Here is a 19870-nt window from a genome sequence, read left to right on the forward strand (position 1 = left end):
TTAAACTTTTCAGCCAAGCATAAGCACTGGGGTGGTGCCTGTAATCCCAGCACTCCGGCGGCTAAAACAGGAGGACCTCAGGTTGCAGCCTGGGTCCTGTCTCCAAACTAAGGAGACAATCAAATAACAGGACAAGACAGCAGGGGACTAGCCTAGGATATGTGAGGCCTTGGGTTCAATCCTCAGCACCGAATACAAACCATCCAGGGCAAACTCCTGGCTCACTTCAGTTTGTTCCGGCCCAATTGCAGGTTAATGATTTTTAAGACTGTCTTGGAAGATTTCTTTGCTCACAGAAGTTAATTCTCTGTCTGGCAGACTTTCCAGGCAGCCTCGGTGGTACTTGAGGGTGAGTTCTTCACCCCATGGTCTTGAGGTCTTTCTCTGATCCAGGCAACAAAGACCCTGCATTCTTGCAACTCTCCTAGCAACGTCTTCTCATTTAAAGCATCGCCCGTTTCATCCTTGTCATTGGAGGCTTTGGTCAGATGGATTTTGCTCTGCCATAGTCCCTCACAGATACTTCAGATCCCTGAGTACCCAGGCCTAGACCTTTGGAGACCCTTCACACTACTGTCTGGTTGCTCCCTCTTTTCTATGAGAGAGCCCTGAAGCTGGCTCTGATCTAGTCACATGGTCAAGGTGACAGGTGGTTAGAGCTGGGAAACCCTGGAAACTTCAGACAGGGAGGCAAAGAGTGGACTAATAAGGTGAGGCTGATCCTTTAGGGAGCCCTGAGACAAACGAAAGCATTAGCTCTGGAGAACTTGACATCCTGTTTCCAAAGCGCCCCGAATTCTCCTGAATGCCGCTCCCAGACAAGCCTTGCTCTGGGCCAGGCTGAGTCAGCCATAAGAAGAAGGAAGTAGGCTGCACCAAGGAAGGATTGCCCCTGGCACAGGCACCTCAGACGCATTCTCGAGTTTATTGTCTCTGAATAGAGGAAGTGGGCACTCAAAAAAGGTGAACGGATTTGCCCAAGGTCACCCAGGAGTCTGCAGTGAGGCCAGGGATCGCTCGCGCTCTCTCTCTGTCCCCAGCGAATGGGTACGGTTCTGGTCAGGGAAGCACACTCTGGCCAGACCAGAGGTGTGAGATCTGTGCAGCCTCTGCACCCACTCCTCAGGGCGCCCCTCTGCACAGGTGGCACTCCGCGTGCCCTGTGGGGGCGGCAGCGAGCAGGACCGCAGGGACGCCCAGGCTGGGGGCTGTGGAACCCACGGAGCCCGGCTCAGCTAGGAGGAGGAGGATGCTCTGCATGCCCAGGTGAGCCCAGGCTGGGGTCTCCAGCCTGCAACTGGTGCCAGGCGCCCGCCCGCTCCCCAGCGCGGGGGCTGAAGCCCGCATCTAGGGGGCGGCGGCGAGGGCGCAGGCAGTGGCGGGGAGCGCAGCGCAGCACAGAAGCGGCAGAAGCTGGGCTCTGCGCTAAAGGTAGCTGCAACAATCTGCCAGGGCGCCGCTCTCCTTAGCCTTCCGCAGCCGCGTGTTGCTGAGAGTGCGCCAGGAGATCAGAACCCCAGGAGCCCACGTGTGCAGGTGGGGATGCCGAGAGGGGGCGGGGCGGGATGCCGGGGTTGGGGGGGGGATTCTGGGTTCTGTACTTCCGACACCCACCAGCCTTTGTCGCAAGGATGGGCTGTGTGTTGGTGTGGGTGGGTGGACTGTCTGTCTGGGTAGGACCTGTCTGCAGCTTGGGACCACTGAAGGTTGAACAGCTGCCCTCCCGCACTTGTGTAGGTAAGTACTTGTGAGACTGCATGTGTGTTCACTGACTATATGAGGTTGTACGTAAAGAGGAGAGGGGAAGAGGAGAGAGAAAGAGAGAGAAGAAAAGGGGGAGAGAGAGAAAGAGGGAGGAAGGAGAGGGAGAAAGGAAGAGGGGAAGAAGCTTATGTTGTGTATCTTTATTGGTGTGTAATTTGATGTATGATGCTTCGGTAGACTGTAGATGATTGTGAGTGTGTGACTGAGTGTTCCCTCTGTGTGTAATGAGATACCTGTTCTTGTGTGTATAAGCAGCAAGCGTGTGTAGTAGCATGAGTGTGTGGCTATTCCTTGCTGCATGGGGATGTCTCAGTCACTGACGGTACTAGGGGCCATCCTGGCTATTGCCTTTCGTAGAATCCAGTCTCAACTGAACATGCTTCTTGTCCAGGCTTGCACCTTGCCCCTGGCACACTGCTGGCTGCTCTTGAAAGAAGTGACTGTTGATTCAGGGGAATGGTAATTGGCAAAGGTGAAGAAGTCATGGCAAGTGCTTGGCTTCTTAGAGTTCAATATTAAGAGAAAATCTGGGCGACTTTCCACCTGACCCATGAAAACAACACAAAATGCTTCTTAAGGAACAGATTTGACGTGAATTGAAAGTGTGTTCCGGTGAGGGGGACACTGGTGAACGTTTGCCCTTTGGTCTTCATATTGTTGGGATGGATTCTTCAGGTTTTCTTTTAGCTGTTGGTGGCCATGGCTTGTGATTGCTGATAGATGTTTGTCTGGTCCTGGCAGATTTCATCAGCAGTGACCATTGGAGGAGAGGTTGCTTACTGTTTCTTGTGAGCACAGGTAGGGAAGGAAAACAACATTGGTGATAGATGTGGTTGTTGCTTGAGAATCAAGGAAAAAGTCAGAGAAAAGACAAGACCCCCAGAGTTCCAAGAAGCAGGTCCCATCTAGGAAATACATTTGTACAGAAAAAAATTACAGAGACTAACCAGATGTTGCAACATTCCCAAGTAACTTTTAGATGTTTCCCTTAGTTTCCTCATGCATCCATCCTTGTTCTAATCTCTCTGTTGGGTTTTCATCATTTCCTCTTGTGGGGAATATCTTTGTTAGAATTATTTTCATGTGGTAGAGTCACGGTTGGTGTCTAAACTTTAGGAGATCTAGACCACAGGGAAGTTACCCCGCACCTTTAGTCCCTCTTTTCTGAGCAGGTAGGGGTCCCAGAACCCCACAACAATAACGTGCCTGGTTCCCCCAAGTTTCCTGGGTTTTACTTTTAATGTGATTTCTTAGGCCAACAAACTCACCACCCTCACCCCGATCCCACTCATCCTCACACTTCTTTCCCTGTAGTCACAGACTGAAGGCAACACCTGCCTTTGTCACAAGCAACACAGCATCCCAGCAGGTACCCTTGATTTCCCATGGTGCTGAGGCAGCATCCCCTAAGTCGTCTAAACAAGGTACTGAGGTCACCTTTCCTTTCTCCAGGAACTGGCAATCTTAGTCCACTGGCAGTTTGTCTGTTTTCTCAGACCCAGTTTCCCCCGTTGTACTCTCACCACGGCCACCTCTATCAGGTGAAACCAGTGCTTAGGGACTTTCCGAAGATGGGAAGAGAGACAGACTCTGATTATGAGGAAAATTCAAGGCAAGAGAACAAATGTCGGGAAGATGCGATTCTTGTGATCATGTATGTCCAACTAAAACCTTCTATTAATTCTTGAGGAGTGTCACATGGTGTGACTTAGCTCAGGTTTCTGTCCCCCTCCGTCTTAGTTTCTTTACTTGTAAAAGTGGAAACAAACGATTTCAAGGAGAGACTTGTCCCTAGCTCATTTTGAAGGGTTCTCTCGGCACTGAAACACTCCAATTGCCACCATGTCAGCAAGAATGAGTCTTCCTAGTGTCTCAGGTGAACCTATAAAAATGTGTAACCTTTGTTTGAAAAAAAATATTGTTTGATTTTTGGGAGAAGATGTGGGTACAGAGGAAAAGAGATGTTGTCTTCAGTTTGAGGCTGAGGACTAAGTGCCAACACCATTAGCAGCAGAAGGGTTTTAAAGGCCACTTTGCTTTTCTCTTCATGAGGTACCAGAGTCTATGTCTACCTTATTAAGATAACGTCATGTTACATTAGAATTCAGGTTTTCTCAGCCTCAATAGCAGTGGCATTTGGGGCAAATGACTCTTGTCCTATGCATTATAGGGTATTTAACAATATCCCTAGTATCCATTAATAGCACCCCAGAGTTACAACAACCAAATACAAACGCAAGCACTGCTAACTGTGGGAAGACAAAGTCTTCCCACACTCCAGTTGACAATCACCACTATAATTCACACTCCAGCCTGGGAGTCTTCCACAGCACCACTCTACAGCCAAACACTTGCTACAGAGAACAGCCTTCCCACCCTGTCTCAAGTCTGATACCCTCATGCCTTCTCCTTTATCCCTTCTGGATTTTCTCTGCCTAACATCGATGCCTGCAAAGTACTCACGGTGTGCTGAAGCCTGAGAAACATTTCAGAGGCATTAATAGTCTTAATAACTCACATTAACCCAGCCCTTGATATGTGCCAGGCACAGTTCTAAATGCTTTGGGTGGATGGTTGCATTTAATCTTCATTAAGAATCCTAGGAGAGAGACTTCTATTGCCCTCAGTTTAGAAATACAGCGACTCGAGCTTACAGAGGTAAGATAACATGTCCAGTTCACATTGGGTGTTGGAGCTGGTGTTGGCTGGTGTGCTGTCCTGCTGCAGTTCATTGTTCGGACCTTCACACTTGCAATGCCTTGTATGAATGAGATCTGGTGTTACAGGCTACATAGGAGGAGCTTAAATATCTCTTAGTCTGTTTGTAGGACCAAGTCTGCCTCTAGGAAGGATGCTAAAGGCTCCAGGTTGTAAATAGTGTTCAGTAGCCATATGTAATTCCTCATTGAAAAACAAAGAAAGAAAGAAAGAAAGAAAGAAAGAAAGAAAGAAAGAGAGAAAAAACCAATTACCTTTTTTCATCCAGAGTTAGCTCAAAGGTATGTATCTAGTGAGAGTGGTAGGTGGGCGGGGTTACAGAAGAGGGAGTGTGAAGGGAAAAGGAAGGAGGTGAAAGGCACCAAACAGTGAACAAGACAGTTCTGTTGCTATTAACTACCTTACGGTCAGTCTCTGCCATCAAAGTCAAAGTTCCTGTGTTTCCGTCAACTGTCTCCTTGGTCTTCATGGCCTGCGCTTTGAGCACTCCATTCTGCATGCTATTCACTTTTTCCTATTGGGGCAGAGGTAAAAATAAGATGTAAATGGCTCTTCAACAGGGTAATCGATAGGACTGGTTGTCTGAGTAAGGATGATTCCAATTATTGATAAGCTTTAGAATCCAAGCTTGCCTAAGGAGGCTGACTTTCTTTTAAGACTGCCTGTTGAACCTGCAGATCCATGGGCTCTGACTCACACACCTGTGGTTTGGTTGAAAGCCTGGCCTTCAGTCTTTGATGAGCAACAGACTAATCCCACCGGGCTTGTTAGAGCCCACATCAATGGGCTGTCTTCCCACAGTTTCTGATGTTTCTGGGTTAGGTCCCAAGGATTTTCACTTCTAATGGGTGTCTACATTGCTGTAGACATGGGGTTAAGACTTAGATAATTAAATCAAAGGCCAAATACAGCTTTTTGTTGGGAAGATGACATTTTAAAAATAACCAAGCATTGTATTAATGAGAAGGAATCGATTGGAGCAAAATCCAAAACCAATAAGAGAGATGAACTCACATTTCTCATTAAACATCTGCCTCAGATCTTTTCCTGGCTCTGTCTACACCCACCTCTACCTTAATTTAGATGATAAGGTACCCCATTATTGACAGGATAATCCAGACCCCAAGTCCCTTACTACATCGTATGATGCCAAGTACATCGTGGGAAGCCTCTGTAAGACTAAGGAGCTTTGCTATTCCTCTCTCTAGCTTTTGTTTCTTGGACAGTTGTGTTTCCTTCCCTTTCAGAGCTATATTAGGATAATGAAGAAACTCAGTGGAAATCAGCACATTGATGTGCACCTGATGAAAAATTTAAATACCAATCAGAAAGTTTCCTTTAAAAAATCAGAATTTAAACTCATTCAACCTGTCCATTCCTCCTCAGTGCTGATACCTTTTTTTGTTTTGACCTGATCACATCCAAGCTATGGACCTTTAAGAACTCATACAGAAAGATCTTTTTAAAAAAATAATTTACTTGCCAGGTGTAGTGGCACACATCTTTACTCAGGTGGCAGAGGCATTTCTGTGAGTTCGAGGCTAGCCTGGTCTACATAGTGAGTTCTAGGACAGCCAGAGCTACATCGTGAAACACTGTCTCCAAAACTACAACAACAAAAGATAATTTTACTTATTTTTATTTTACTTGCATGAGTGTTTGCTTGCATGAGCAAGGCAGGTGTGCACCAAGTGTGTGTCTGATGCCTGGCAAACCAGAGGAGGGCACTGGATCCCTTAACATTGGAGTTACAGAAGGTTGTAAGCAACTACGTGGCTGCTGGGAACCAAACCTGGGTCCCCTGCAAGAAGAGTAGATGCTTTTAACTGCTGAGCCATCTCCCCGGCACCCAGAAAGAGCTTGATATTTATTGTGTGTTATCAAAGTTTAAGTAGAGTCTTATATACCTGGCATTTTTGGATTTTTCTATCAACTCTTTAGAGAAGTACTGTTTCCATGAATTATAGATTTGGAAAGCAGGGCCAAGATATTTTAAGAATTCTTGTGTCCAGAGGTTAGCTGTACTTCTTGGTTCTGCATTACAAAATTTAACAATGGTTTACTTAAATAAAAGTTATAATTTCTTAGCAGGACACTGGGGCTTTTCTTAAGGATTGATGAAACAGGCTCCAGGACAGAAAGGTAAAAGGTCATTACCAGAGAGCTCAGCTCTGGGAGCTCATGACCTGTTCTTTGTTGTCTTCATTAATGTGACACTCTTTCAAGTCTGTGTCAATCAGTTAGAATTCTCCAGAAATGACTCTCACTGAGTCACTCATCTGTGAACACAAGGTCAAAACTAAGTGGAGCTGTCAAGGACTCAGGCTAGTGGTTTTGGTAGATTTTCCAGTGACAAGAGATCTTTTGAAAAATCTAGTAAATGTTGCCTGTTCTCAAACAACTAGCATCATGAAGACAGAATTGGAAGCCAGGTTTATTTCCAGAGCTGCCATTTTCTTTCTTCCATTCACCATTCCCTGTGTTTCCCCACAAGCCCATTCCCCCCCATTCCCCATGTTTCCCCACAAGCCCATCCCCCACAGGCCCATACCCCCCACTCACCAGTCCCTGCACAGAGTGCTGATCTTTCCATCTGTGTGCAGCTCCTGGTTTTTCTGGCACACTTCTGTCCTCTGTTTTCTATGCCATTTGGCCCATTCTTTCATTCTGTTCATGTATGTCACACCTTCAACTCACAGATCTCAGGCGTGGGCGGCCGTTACCGGCTTGTCCCAGCCATGCCTCTATATAGTAAATAATTAAGGCAACGGCACACCCTACACATGCTGTGAATTTTGCTGATAACTCTTACACTGTTCAACTTTTCTAACAACCTGGGTGCTAATTTTGTGTTTATTTCCCAATATTTTATCTTGAGAATTCATGGTGAAGTGAAAAGCTGAAGGAATTATGTAAGGAACATCTGTAAGTACAAGCCAGGTAGCTTTTGGAATTCCTATTTTGTTAGAGTTGCTTTATCATAATTCCATAACCCATCAGTTCATTTTTTAATTATAAAGTTGCTATCCTTCTCCCCTATTTTTATATTCGGGAATTGAATTCAAGACAAGTAGCATGGCTTACCCAAGGTCACATGCAGGAGAGTCTATAGGGTTGGGATTGAACTTGGGTCATCTAACTCTGCAACACACTTTCCTGTCTGCCAAGTAGCTGGATCTCCTCGGAGAAGAAAGAGGGAAAGATGAGCTCAAGGCCAGCAAGGTCAGCTAGTTCACAAGCATCCACACTTTCCACCAGTTTGAACCTTAATAAGCAGCTCACCTTCCAAAGAAGTAGTGTCCCTTACTCCTTCTGCACTGAACAGCTTACCCGGGGACCTTTCATAGAACTCATAGACTCATTTCTTCTCAGCATTTTAAATTCACTATGAAAAAGGCAGGTTGGAAAACTACTACTTTAGATAATTTCAAGAACCTTTTGTTGGTGGTTTTTAACTTGAAATAGTAGTTCTGCAAGACAGATAGGCTGACTCTCCTAGGGACACCTGACATCCAGACATTAGTGGCTTACATGAACAAAACAAGGAACTCAATGTGATAGGATGCGGAGAACCTTGCTTGGGCCACGTTGAAAATGTTTTCTCTTTAGGTACTAGTAGATGCTGAGGGGTTATGGAGTCTTTGAAGAGTTTCGTACGTACTAAGCAAAGTTAAGCTGGGAAAGTTGAGCTTGGGGCTCCCTAAGATGGCATCCTTTCATGGGATGGTTTAGCAGTGAAAGACCTGGGCTTTCGAGTGACTTTTAGTGTAACTTTGGACAGCTCCTGTTTTATATGTCTCAGTTTACAAATCTGTGAAATGAGGATAATTGTAGTTCTGCCTCCTATTATTGTGTGAAGTCAAAAGGGGATGATGCATAGAAGGATTTGGTCATAGGCCCACTTAAAACAATTCTTTGCTGTGTGAAATGGACTTCTCTAAAAATTTGTTGGTACAGTTTCACTTTCCCTATTTTTTTAAGTCGGGAGGAGATGCTTTTGGGAGGAGAGTATAGACAGGAGCATTTTAAAGGTGACAATTTATTGGTGACATTTTATCTGTAAAGGGTTTGGATTCTTCTCAAGCATTTCCAGGTAATAATTTGTAAATAACCTTTGTTCATTGAGATTGCATTGGCAAATCTAGTTGGATACGATAATTTGCATATTATATTTGGAATATAGAAATCTGCATAAACTATTCTCTAATCTGGGATAGTCAGCAGCAATGGAAGGACAGGGGCAGAAGAGATACATATGCTGCAAAGTCCTTGCTCTTGGTATGCTCAGCAAATCCTGGGATCCAAGACTCTTGGTCATTAGGCTGTAAAGACAGATAAAGGAACACTATTGAGGAGGATTTCAGAAGCGATGCTCACTGGATGGATGTTCCCTATCCTTGTAGCCTTTCCTGAATCACCCCACGAATCATCTGCAGCAGAACAACCAACAAGGTATTTGCTAAACAGAGATTCTCGGGTTTTCTGAATCTGCAATTTTGGGAGAGACTTTTAGGTTCGTTCACACCTGAGAGACACCAACTTCAAAGCTTTAATTTAGGGGTAAAGAAAACTTCGGCTTCAGTTGCTCCCAGGTTAAGGTCTCTAAAATCAATGCTGAAAAGACACATTAAACATTCTCACGCTCAGTTTCCTTGTGAGCAAGAGGGACAGTTTCTGTGATCACAGCCCAGGACAGGAGGCATAAGTCATCTGGTGAGTTGTCTCCATTTTGGAGGCTCACAGTAGGAAATATTCTCCAACAATAGGCATGCATCTTTCAAGAAAAACAGACTGACATCACAGAACTCACTGGGAACCTCATGTATAGGTATGCACTTCTATATTGGTCTTGTGAGGTTAATATTACCCATGTCCCATTATATGGATGACACCATCAGCGTAGGGAGAGTTAAGTAATTTGTCAAGGTCATTCTGGTGTTTGAGAGGACTGGAACAGATTTCAGTTCTTCGAATTAGGGGTTAGCAAACTCTTTGCCCTTTCTTTGTGTGGACTGCAAGATAAGAACCGCTTTACATTTCAAATTGCTAGGAATATTATCAGGTGGAAATTTTATGAAATTCAAATATCCGTGTTGATTTGCTGGAATGTTGCCATACAATTTTATTTCTAGTTTGTCTGTGGCTGCTTTCACACAACCTGCAGAGTTTGATAGTTAGGGGTGTGACTCTGTGCTCTGAAAAACCTAACATGCCTGCTAAGTGACCCTTTATAGAAGGGTACAATATATTGCCCCCCTGCTTTACACAACTATGCCCATGTGCCCCAGATTCCAGTCATCTGCATTCTGTCCGTGTGAATCCTGCCAACACTCATACCATCTGGAACATGATCTGTACAGCATTTTCCTTTAGGTTAATTAATTTTCCTTAAATAAATTTATTCTTAAAGAATCAAAGCCATAAGTGGAAGTCAAAGCACTTGCAAGAAATAGAAGAGACCATAAAACCCATGCACTGCACACACAGTGTGGCTGAGCTAAGCTAACTAGCAGGGACAGGTCCTGCCTACCTTTCCCCTGTATTCCTGCTGATGCCTTCACTGTTTTCCTGTAGACTGTCCTGACTTCCTGACATACCTGCATGGTTTGTAGAGATCTATCCTCAATCTGCTAGATTCCCTTTGTGCATAGGCATCATAGTTGGCATCTGGGAATCCCTGTGGTCCTCTGTGATCAGCCCTAACCAACAAACTACAGGTGTGGGAGAAATGATGTCCCAGTTACCGCCTACTCTTCGAAGCAAGTCTGAGGCATATGATGTCCTCGTTTCCAAGAGTTTCCCTTAAGGGTTTTGTTTCAGTATCTGAATAACGCATTTCTCATGAGCTGCCTCTCATTTGTCTTCCCCTTTCCTTTCCTTTCCTTTCCTTTCCTTTCCTTCCCTTCCCTTCCCTTCTCTTCCTTTCCCTTCTTTTCCCTTCCCTTCTCTTCCCTTCCCTTCTCTTCCCTCCCCTCCCCTCTTCACCCCTCCTCTTCCTTTCCCTTCCCTTCCCTTCCCTTCTTTCCCTTTTCTTCCCTCCCTTCCTTCCCCTCCCTCCTTTTCCTTTCCTTTCCTTCCTTTCTTTACTCTTCTCTCCCTCCCTTCCTCCTTCCCTTCCTTTTTATTTTTTTTTAAATTTATTTGTTTATTAAGGATTTCTGCCTCCTCCCCGCCACCGCCTCCCATTTCCCTCCCCCTCCCCCGATCAAGTCCCCCTCCCTCATCAGCTCGAGGGTTTTTGATCCTACTTCCCTTCCTTTTTAAATATCATCACTCCTTTACCTGCACTCATACCTTCACTAGCCAGATTAACTAACTATCTGCATTTAGTCTACACAAGATGTGCTTCCAGGGCACCTAACTAAAGCAATGGTGTGCTTCTTGCTAAAGATTAGGGACTGGAAGCTTGTTCTTCTTTATTATAACAATGATTAGTGAATAGCAGGAGGATCCTTTTTAAACTTATTTTTGAGGTTATAATTTAATTACACCATTTATCCATTCCCATTCCTCCGCCAAACCCTCTGATGTGTACTTTCTTGCAAACTCTAGGCCTATTTTTTCACTACACACACACCCTCTGAAACAGCAGGGAGATTTCAAAGATAAATTAGCACATATCTGAGTCCTTCTCATCAACATAAACAACAGTGGTTAGAATAGAAAATGAGGAACTCCAGAGATGGCTTTGTGGTTAAGAGTTTGCTGCTCTTCTAGAGGATCCAAGTTTGATTGCCAGCACTCAGGCACATCAGGTGGCTTACAACTCCAGCTCCAGGGCATCAAACATTCTCTTCTGGACTCTGAGGGCACCCGTATTCAACCTCTATATACCCATGTTCTCTCTGTCTCTCTCTCTCTGTCTCTCTCTGTCTCTGTCTCTCTCTCTCTCTCAAATGCACACACACAGGCATGTAATTATAACATAAAAGCTTTGTGAATTGGAAAATGAAAACAGAGCCCATTTCTGCCATAAAGTGTGCTAGCATTTAATGCCGGAGCCAGCTGTTCCCTGTCATCATGTTGGTTCTCAAGGGGTATGAGTACCTTGTTTAGCCAGGGCACCACCTTGGTCCTGAAAGTGAGTCTCTGGAGCAGCAGCAGCAGCAGTATTCGTGAGCATGTTATAAACACAGATTCTCTACTCTCACCCTCCACTCCTCCTCTTCAGTAGAAACCAGAAGGGGCATTTTGCTTTAAAATGCCCGCTGGTGATTCTCATGCACGAAAACTACGGCCCTACCATAAACAGCCTCTTACTTTGTTCGGTTCTCATTGCGCTTGGATTTCATTGGAAATTCAAAGTCGTCTCAGTCTTACTTCCTCCCCTCAGATGTGACTGATGGTTTTCTGGCCTCGTTTGGAGCCTCCACTGGTGTGGCCTCTTGCCAAGGCACACAGGTCAATAAGTGGAAAGCTCTGGCGATTTGAATGATCCTCATAATGGCAAGCTTCAAACTGCTCTCGAGTTCTATACATCCCTGCTCTGGGGCCCCAAATTTGGGGCTAATTCCTTCCCTAATGGCAAATTATGGTGCTCATTCAACAGGTGCTTGGTGATCTTGCCACCATCTCTCTTCATAGACTCTGGTCAAAAGGAGACATAGATCAAGTGGTCACAAAATCTATTTTAAATCTCTCTTAATCTCCTTTCCATCCTGAAAGGCAACGATACATCCTTAATTAGACCCAGTTTGTCTCTGGTAAGCCTTCTGTTGATAGTTGGGAATCCCCACCTTGTAAAAAGCCCATTTTCTACAAACATTCTAGGTCTGTTCCCTTCAGTTACACTTGAAGTTCCTGCTGCTTCTTCATTTTTCCTATGCCCCATTGCTTTCCCTGCAAGACAGACCGAGTGTGCCTCCTCTGTGGTTGCCACTGCTTAAAATAACAGCTTTTAGCAATGCTGCTAAACTTTCCACTGAATAATAGTTTATTTACCCATGGATGTTTTCCTTAGTTATTTTTGAAAATAAAATTAAAGAGTGTTTTACATTCATTCAGACACACACACACACACACACACACACACACACACACACACCAGCATACTAATATGGATTTATACTTAAGGAAGTGTGGTTGTAACTTAGGACTAAGTATCCTAGAAGACTTAGCTCAAGTAGCATTTAAGCTACCGACCCTCGTAGATCCAACTTGTGAAACACAGGTACTTCTTTTCCATTTGTGTTGTAAACAGTTGCATCTGCACACTGAAACATAAACACTTAAACAAAAAAAATAATATGAATTTGGGAAGGAGGTTAGAAAGATTGTGAAAACAATATCCTACAAATTCCAAGTGTTTTCTGGGAAAGAAGTCCGAGTAAATAGCTAAGGAGAACAATTTTTCTTGTTTAGTGAAAACTTCACAATTGTATCTTTAGATGATTCTTATTTTATACCACGGTTTTTACTTTAAAAGAGTTGGGACTAGTGGACATCACAGCCAACATAGAGTTTATGGCTGTTTGGAGGTTGTTGGGGTGGCGCTGGTAGGACCATTTACCCTGTGGCTTAAGGTTGGTGGCAGGCTAGACCATCGAGGCAAAGAGGTCAGCAACACACATTTGAGTGAAGAACTCTTTTTTTGGGGGGAGGGGGTTTCGAGACAGGGTTTCTCTGTAGCTTTGGAGCCTGTCCTGCAACTAGCTCTTGTAGACCAGGCTGGCCTCGAACTCACAGAGATCTGCTTGCCTCTGCCTCCCTAGTGCTGGGATTAAAGGCGTGCGCCACCACTCCCAACTTTATAACAGTTAACTCTTATAAATACATACTCTTATTTTTTAGTTCTATCTACAAGATGGGTAGGCTATGTTTGATATGGTATGTATGTTTCCTTTCATGTTTGGAGTCTGTAATTCTCTGATTTTTTTTTTTTTTGCTCTCACCCTACCCAATAATCTGTGACTTTCCACTTCACATCCGGGGAAACTGAGCCCTTGATAGATTTGATTAAGAGGTGATGGAGGAAGGTCATTGGTTAAATAAAAAGAAACTGCTTGGCCCTCATTGGTTAGAAGATAGGTGGGAGGAGTAAACAGAACAGAACGCTGGGAGGAAGAGGAAGTGAGGTCAGACTCCACAGCTCTCCTCTCGGGAGCAGACGCCTCAGAGAGACACCATGCTCCCAGCTCCCAGGTAGATGCACACGACGAAGCTCCGACCCAGGATGGACATAGGCTAGAATCTTCCCGGTAAGCGCACTTAGGGGCGCTACACAGATGATTAGAAATGGGCTAAATTAATATGTGAGAATTAGCCTAGAAGAGGCTAGATAGAAATGGGCCAAGCGGTGATTAAATGAATACAGTTTGTGTGTTGTTATTTCGGGCATAAGCTAGCCAGGCAGCCGGGGTGCTGGGGACGCAGCCCCGCCGCCCTTATTACTACAAAGAGGAACAGTGAGTCAGTAGCAGCAGGGTAGGGCTGAGAACACACAGCCCATAACCCCTTTGTCCAGTGCTCATAGCATGCCAGGCTTGTAGCCTTGATTTAGCTATTAAGATACATAATGTTTTACTTATTCCTGACACTTGTCCAAAACAAAGATATCGAGTATGACCTTTGATGCAGAAATGTAACCCATGTAGCCATATTCTATAAAGAAATGCGGTCCATCTGAGCACAGTTATGCATGGATATCCATCCATGTAACCAAACCCAGGGAAAGCAAACAAGACACAGCCAATCAAGCTGAGGTTATGACTTAGCTGCAGGTGGGCAGGTGTTGGCATCATACCAGACTACATCGATCTTCCATTCCAATCGGTGGGGGTCATTGCAGGTGAGTCCAGTGTGCGTATTTCTTATAACAGAGATGCAACCACATACTTTCTGTTAACCTTTAACCACAGTCGCCTAGCAGTATTTCAGGCCATTCTGAGGTGCACTTACCTTGTGGGTTTTCACACCTTCGGTCATTTAAAAACTTAAAAGCCAGAAAACTGAGCCTCAGATCAACAGTGTGCAGGGCTAGAAAGACGAATTCTTCGTCCCCCTCCCCTCTTACTCTTTCAGGAACAGCATTGTGTGTGGACATGTCCATCAAAGAAAATAAGCCCCAAAGAGTCTGAGTTGTATGTTCCTGTCATTTTCTTTTATGACACATACAGTGTTTGAGTAATTCCCGTGGCTCATCTTGTTGTGGTTCCTGAGAGAATACTGAGACACTCACTGTCCCTCACATGACAGAAAGGGTTGTTAGGCTTTCTCTTCATCCCCCACCTACCTCCCACCAACGTACCAGGATCATTTTCTGGTAGAAACAATCACCAGGTGTTTATCTGAAAGAGATTCACATGGGGAGCACAGCTCCATTTCTCTTAGATTAAGCGATAGTATATAACATAACTGTCATTAACAACCCCTTAGCTTGGAGTAGGAGGGAAAAGTGAGGATGAATCTCAAAGCGACACAGCTCTGTAGAAGTGATGCAACTTGTATGGCCATATCATACACCCGGGGCTGTTTGTGTTGTTAGTTAGTTAAGTAGTAATTAAAGTTCTGAAGTATGTTAAGCCAGAATTCTAAGGGTAGTGAGTAAAAACACTCATCACACACCCACACCACACACACACCCCACCCCCTCCACACAGTGAAATTCTCTGAATAAGAGATACTAATGTGCTCATAGCTCTGACTAAATTTTCTCAGCAAACAGCACAAAATACTACAGCGTGTAATTGATTAGTCAAACTAGAATAGGTGCTGATCACTCATCCTCAGTTTGCCTTGGTGTCCTTCCCCGTTAACAGAATAGATACTGTCTCACTGGTTAGCATAATGGCCATACTTTTAATTTTCAATGAGCAAAATGCAACACTGAACATTGTTATAAACACAAGTGGTTTCCACCTCGCATTATAACATTTTTCAAATGTAAACTCAATTTTATTTAACTTTCAATCATTTTTTTTTTGCTACTCGGATTTCTCTTCTAATCTGCATCTCAGAGCAATATTTATTTATTTTTTGAGTATTATTAAGGATTCTTTGAGTTGTGGCAGAACTCTAACTCAAACTGACTTAAAGCAGTAAACTTTGAAACCAGAAAAAGTAAAACAACACCATTGTGGGGGTGGGCCTAGAGAGCAATAGCTAGGGGAATAGTAGGGTGTCAGGTATCTGAAGGGGGGAATTGGTAAAAATGGGAGATGGGATTAGAGAGGAGGCAGTGAGGTAAATAGAGAAGGAGTCAGGAGGGTAAAATAACAATAAGGGTGTGTAGGAAAGGCCATACAGAATCATATATGAACTATCTACCAAAATTCCTAGTACTTCTAATACATGCAAGTCTATTTGTGTATATATACAGTTTATATATGAGAATTTCCCATCTGGGTTGGAACCTATAACCACCAGTTTGCTAAACCAGCATAATCCCTAACTACACTCTAAATATTTCTCTAAATATTTATATCTAAGTATTTATTAATTTCATTTATTCATTATATATCTAAATATTTATTACACAGATAAGTGTAGACCTCATCCATCATAAAGGAAAGTTCTCTTACCAGATGGAGGCCTTTACAAAAAACCCATGCTAATCAAGATGCAGCGTTAGGGTGGCCCATTCACATGAATATATCTACAACAAAACTCCTGCACCTAACACTCAGAGCTCATTGAAAAAGAGGGTCCAGAAAGATTCTAAGAGCTAGAGAAACAGGAAGTTTTGTGAGATTACATCCCCTAGGGATGTCAGAGAAATCACACCCATATAGTCTCATCATCACGGCTATGCAAGATAAACCTTGAGTTCTGGAATTTATGGTTTTGTGTTCTGTTCCCAGGTTTGCCATGCATTAGCTGTGTAACTTAGAAAGTAAATTAAACTCTCTGACCTGGAGCTGGAGATAAAGATTCAGAGATGGAAGGAAAAAGAAACAGTGTCTGGCATTCATAACTACATAGTTAATTGCAGCTAATTAAAATGAAATGGACTCACCCACTAAAGCAATTGCTTTTATTTTATGTGTATGACTGCTTGCCTACATACATGTTTATGCACCTTGTGTGTGACTATGCCTGTGGAAGCCAGGAGAGGGCACTGGATCCCCTGAGACTAATATTACAGATAATTGTGAGTTGCCGTGTGAGTTCTGGGAACAGAACCCCGGACTCTGGAAGAGCAGCCTGTGCCCGTAACTGCTAAGCATCTCCCCACCCTGACTTCGGCTACATTTTACTTATAATGCTGTACTCAAGGATGTTCCTGTGAAATCCTGCCCGCTCTCCCGCCCTGCCACAGTGAGAAAGTTGCAGACTGCCAAAACTCAATTTCCTCATTTGTACAGTGAATGAATTACTTATTTGACTGACATGTCTGCAGAGAGACTGCAATGTGCTGGGAACCTTTCTAGGCTTTGAGGATTTGAGCGTGGTTAAGATAACAACTTATGGAAATTTGCGCTGACATGACAGAAACAGAACACAGATGAGAATGCAGCTGACTAGAAGAAATGCATGTACCAGAAAGTAACCAATACAATGTAGAGGACAGGAATTTTCTGGAAAAGAGGTCTGAGATTTTATACGTTGAAAAAAAGACTTCCTGGGGAAGTGACATTTGAGGTGAGAGAATAATTTTTGTTGAATCCACAAAGAGGAAACCAAAGCAGAGTTCTTGGAAGGGGGGTGTCTACTTTTGATGTTCAAGAGAAATGGCACAGCTGCGAGTGTGTGGGCAATAGGATGGACAAGCTGAGTTTGCAGGGAAGCTCAAGCCAGATCGCATGTGTGTATAGTCAGATTAGCTATGACGACCAGTTTAGATTTCGCTGTGAGTGATTGGAAGCTACTTAGCTTAGTTTCTGTTCTACTGCTGTGAGGAGACACCATAACCAAGACCACTTATACCAGGGAAGGGTTCAACTGGGGCTTTGCTTACAGTTTCAGAGGGTTAGTCCATGAACCTCAATGGTAGTGGCTAGGCAGGCTTGGCACTGAAGCAGTAGCTGAAATCTCACATCTGATCAATACGTTTCAGGCAGAGAGAAATAAGATAGATGGGGCCTGGTGTGGGCTTTTGAAAACTCAAAGCCCATCCCCAGTAGCACACTTTCTAACAAGGTGACAGCTCTTAACCCTTCCTATATAGTTCCACTAAGTGGGAACCAAGCAGTCAAACATATGAGTCTATAGTGGTCGTTTAAATCACCACACAACTATAACATATGCATACAAGAAATTGTGAGACTTACATTTTTTTTTTTTTTAAGAGACAGGGTTTTCTCTCTGTAACTTTGTAGCCTGTGCTGGCACTCGCTCTGCAGAACAGGCTGGCCTTGAACTCATAGAGATCTGCCTGCCTCTACTGCCCAAGTGCTGGGATTAAAGGCATGTGCTACCACCGTCCAACTTGTGACTTATATTTTTAAATTATTGACATGGTAGAGGGGAGAGGAAGTGACAGTGATTGTCAGTCAGGAAACCAAATCAAGAGTGTCGTGGTCTAGGGAGAGAGGCGGAGATTTCAGGTAATGTGATTCTGGTTTTGAGCAGGGGGGGGGGGGATAGGAAAAGAGGAATGAAGATGATGTTTTCAAGTGGTCAGAATGGATGGTTTGGCTATTGGATGGAGGAAAAGAAATTCCTTGTGAGTAACTGAGTTTAATGGTGGAGTGATGAGTTCAACTGGAAGTGCTTTTTAATCATCCTGCATGAGATGTCAGGTGGGCAATGAGGATCTGGGAGTAGCCCACAATGGAGATTAACTTCGGGTGCCTATAGTGAACCTTACACACACACACACACACACACACACACACACACACCACCTGAACAGATATGATCACTCCAGGAATGGTTTTACAAAAAGGAGGGACCCTGCTACTCAATAGTAAGGGCTTTGCACTTGTATATTTCAAATAAAATATTACTTGGCTTGACTTCAAAATGGAAGGTAATGGTGGGCAGAGAGATGTTGGTTCAGGCTGTGCGTGTATTTGTGCATTTGAGGCCCTAGGATCCTGCAGGTGGGGCCTTCCCTTCACTTGCCACAACCCTAAAAATTCCAGGTCTGTGTTAGACTTAGAAATTCTAATAAATACTGAATACTAAAAGCAAAAGGCCTGTCCTATGTCCTCTCCTCCTCTCACGGTTGTCCATTTTCTTCCTGATGCTACCCAAGGCATCTAAAGTCTTAGGTTGAATTTCATGGTTCTCTTATGCAGATAAACAAACCTGGAGATTCAATTAGAAAAGCCACAGATGGAATTACAGACTACCAGAGCTGGAAGCTAACCCAGCCATGCTTTCTTACGATCTCTCCCGTGCTCTGAGACGTGAATGATGATGATGCCTGGAAGGAAAGGGCGATTGCCCAGGGTAACCTGGAGAGGCAGCTGGGCTCTGTCCCTTGCATCCTCTAGTTGAACGTGTGGTGGAACAAATAGGAGGCGAACCTTAAAGGTTCTTTCTCAGAGGAGGTTAACAGAACTAACTTGGTTATGCGAGAGTTGTGTAGGGGCTTCTGAAAGCCTCCATCCAAGGATCTCCCAGTAATCAGAAATTTAACTTTCTTTACGTGGATGCTAGGATTACTTAGCCTAGAAACGACAAGTGAGCCTTGGAGTCCTGAATATCTAGACTCAAGATTCCTGGACTGGGGTTAGGGAGATGCTCAGTCACTAAAACATTTGCTACAGTAGCGTGAGGACCTGAGTTCAGATCCCTGGCACCCATGTAAAAGCCATTTTGGTCTGGGGCAAGACAGAGATGGGGATCCCGGATGTTTTCTTGCTAGCCAGTCTAGCCGAACTGGTGAACTTCGAGTTCAGGGACAGAATCTAAAAATCCAAGTTTCAGAGTGATAGAGGAGGCTGCATACCGTCGAACCCTGGCCTCTACATGCATGCACACATACATGAATGTGAGCCTGCACTAACACACACAGATGACAGACAGACGACAGACATAGAGAGTCTGATTCCTGGACTCCCTAGAAAGTATATTTGCCTGTGCATGCACACATTTTCTGTTTCTGGCCAGAAAGTTAGTATTTGCTGGATTATCAAATACCCAACTTTTGCTGTTTATAAAAAGTAACAAACCTGAAAGACCTCTTAGGTAAAAAAAATACCTGACCATTTTAGACCACATACTGTTTTAATTATAGCAGCGCAGTTACCTATTTTCACTCGTTAGTGTATTAAGACAGATCATAGAAATAAGCTATGTTTCTGTGAAGAACGAAGCAAAACAAGTAAGTGGATTAGTACAGAGTGAAGAGAAGTAACCTGTATGCTTTCATCCCAGGAGATCAGTGGAACAGAATCTTTCTGTAGCATTCAGCAAAAGTGCCTCATGCCCCCCCCCACCTCAGTGTGCTGGTAGTTCTTTGATATAGCACTGGTTATTAAATCATTCTACAAAATGAAAA

The 19870-nt window shown here is 44.0% G+C and overlaps 1 protein-coding gene across 3 annotated transcripts in view; it reads left to right on the forward strand.

Moving 5' to 3' along the window:
- The first annotated feature begins 954 nt into the window (after positions 1 to 954).
- The window catches only part of LOC121445538 (5-hydroxytryptamine receptor 4-like), a 170269-nt gene continuing 151353 nt past the window's right edge, over positions 955 to 19870 (forward strand). The window contains exon 1 of one of the 3 annotated variants that reach the window (XM_041647655.1): positions 955 to 1266. The gene's annotated coding sequence lies outside the window, so the exon portion shown is untranslated. Of the gene's footprint in view, positions 1267 to 1488; positions 1537 to 1635; positions 1738 to 19870 lie in introns of those variants that run through there. The other 2 variants (XM_041647656.1, XM_041647657.1) reach the window with 2 other exon arrangements.

Source organism: Microtus oregoni, unplaced genomic scaffold (assembly GCF_018167655.1).
Source record: "Microtus oregoni isolate MIOR12 unplaced genomic scaffold, Mior012 000202F_ref0000011, whole genome shotgun sequence".
NCBI classification, from domain to species: domain Eukaryota; kingdom Metazoa; phylum Chordata; class Mammalia; order Rodentia; family Cricetidae; genus Microtus; species Microtus oregoni.